This window comes from Phalaenopsis equestris, unplaced genomic scaffold (genome assembly GCF_001263595.1).
Source record: "Phalaenopsis equestris unplaced genomic scaffold, ASM126359v1 Scaffold000288, whole genome shotgun sequence".
Lineage (NCBI taxonomy): Eukaryota > Viridiplantae > Streptophyta > Magnoliopsida > Asparagales > Orchidaceae > Phalaenopsis > Phalaenopsis equestris.
This window is the reverse complement of record NW_018164730.1, coordinates 573,956-576,728: the sequence shown is the minus strand read 5'-3', so window position 1 is coordinate 576,728 and position 2,773 is coordinate 573,956.

The following is a 2,773-nucleotide window of genomic DNA, read 5'->3' as shown; positions in this document are numbered from 1 at the left end:
ATATATATCTATATATATACCTATCTTTGAAGTGTAATTTTTTTAAAAAATTTAATTGACTACAAGGCTACAAAAAATTATAATCAATTAAAAGTATTAATGAAAAAATAGAATAAAAATTATTAAATTAGATTCAAATGATGCTTTAAATTTTGCTCTAATCCTTAACATCTGATGACTACATGATTAGGGTTGTCAAAATGACACTTTGTTCATGAACGATTTGTGTTCGGCTCACTAAGCAAACGAGTCGAACACGAACATGTTTTTTGAGCTCGAAATATAAAAGAGCCGAACAGGAACAATGATCCTAGGCTCGGGCTCGCTCGTGTTCGGCTTCTTTACACCCCTAACCATAGGGCATATGAAGGTTATTAATAGCAGTAATTAAAGCTCTTGATTTCATTTGTGTAGGGGGCTTAATCTAACAAATTACTTTAACATATATTTTTGGTGAAAAATAAAGGCACTTTAAATAGATCTAAAAGCTCTAAATTATCTTAATTTACAAAATAAATGCAATTCATGATATTTTATGATTTTTAGATTTTTTAAAGTCTTACATTAATTCATGATTGGACACAATAAATTAAGCGAAAGAGTCTTCAATCCAATTTTCATGAAAGCAAAGCTAAAATGAGTATGCTATCCGGGCAATTTTATTGATCAAATATATTAGAATATAATTTAGGGTTTAATATAAATTTTATTGTTTTCTTTATATATTATATTTATTTCAAAATAAGTTTTAACGCTTAATTAGAATCCATCTAGACAAAGTTTTTCATGTTTATATTTTAAAATAATTTTATAATGCTAAATAATTTCCAAATATTTGTTGGTATGAGTATTTTGATTTAAAATTTAATTAAAATGAATTTTAAAATTATTATTGATAGGTCATCAACAAAAGTTTTCATTTGACATGACATATTTCAAAGATTTTTTTAATAAAAAATGTTCAAACTTCAGACCTGGAACTCTGATTTCAACAAACTTACAGTCAAACTGACTGACTTGACAAGATGAACACAATAACACTGGTCCAATTTGAGCCCAGTCAAGCTCGAATCAAGCCATTAATCAACTTCTAGAATCTTTGGCTAGCTAATTGAAAGATCATATGGATTCCAAATTTGATAAGACTAATCCAACTAGACCAAGATCAATCAATTGTGACATTATTAAAGTACTTAAATGTCCATCAAATATTGTCTAATCGAGTGAATCTCTCCCGATGGTCCCATGAAGTGATTCAAATTCCTTCATTATTTGCAAGGAGACGTCTCTCATATTTTATAAATAGATCCCTACCTTTTTTTATGTAGGGGGGCCTAGACTTTGAATCAAAAGAAGAGCTGGACTTGGAATTGTTTTGCGAAGCAGTTGAATTCTAATGTCATTTCGGATCGAAGACCCGACAAACGCTTCCCGCTCTTATAGCAGATAACTACCGTCGAGCATCACTCATCGACCATTGTCAACCTTCGTCAACCAATTCCTACTTGTTGCAATGAAATTTCCTACTAAATCACACCATTCACTATAAAATCCCAGCTCATGTTGCGGAGCAACAAAGCACCCGACGGAGCAGAGCATTGTCAAAAAAGTTGTGCATCAAGCCAAAGATGCACCTCGAAGATAGTATACTGAAGTTCTAATACTACTCCTTGCTACAATCACTCTCAATCATTATGCAATGAACTACTTCGAAGAACTATGTAGTCATTTCTTGCATATGGGACACATACTTGTGCATGTAATCATCAACTTATAGTGCATTGTTCCAGATGGATATGCTCTGTTATAATTTCCCTTTCAGGTTTTTCACGTAAAAAGTTGTGGTGTCTCTAATTATTACTTATATTCTCTAAGTGTCTGCTAAACTTTTAAGACTGCTAAAACCCTTGAGGATTTCTTCTTCTTTTTCGGTTTCTACATGATTATTCCCTCTCTTTTGGGAAATTTCTCAAATCGTTCTCTCATTTTATTTATTCTGATTTTTTTTTTTGTTTTAGGGGCTTAGCCTCTAACTTTTTTCAGTTTATGGCTTCTTCTTTTGCACTTTGCTCTTCTCTTCCTCGTGTCTCTGTGCAACCTTGAAGTTGGAAGGGCATAGTTTTTTCTAATCTCTCTAATATTGGTAGTTTTGATCTTTCTTACGTTCCCTGTATAGATGAAAAGGTTATTTTCTCATATGATGAGGTTGAGGCTAGTTCGAAACCGTGTGATATTTCATTAGTTGGGTATGCTTTAGACCGAAGGCCTTTTTATGAGAACTTCTTCAAGAGATTAGTAAGATTTGGAACTAAAAGATTTGGTGGATCTCCATTCTCTTTCTGAGGTTTTCTTTCTTTTTAAATTTACTTGTCTAGACGATCTTCAAATAGTTTTTTCTACTAGTCCTTGATTCGTTGATGGAAAACCTTTCATCTTTAGAAAAGGGACTGTTGATTTTAAGCATGTTCGGAAAGATTTCAAGGAAATTCCCATTTGGGTTAATTTTCAAATCATTCACTGTGTTCTTCTTTCTTTTTTTTTTGACTAAAAAATGGGAATTCAAAAATCACAAGTAAAATTGATATTCTACTTGGGATTGATTGTTTAATAACAAAATGTTCTAGACTTTCGTTTGCAATGGTAAATATTCAAATTTGTATAGATTCACCTCTTCCTGAATCTATTACTATTATTTAAGAAAATAAAGAAAATGTTGTTGGCATAAATATTTGATATCACGTACTGTCGGCACTATTTTTGGTGTGGGGTTTGC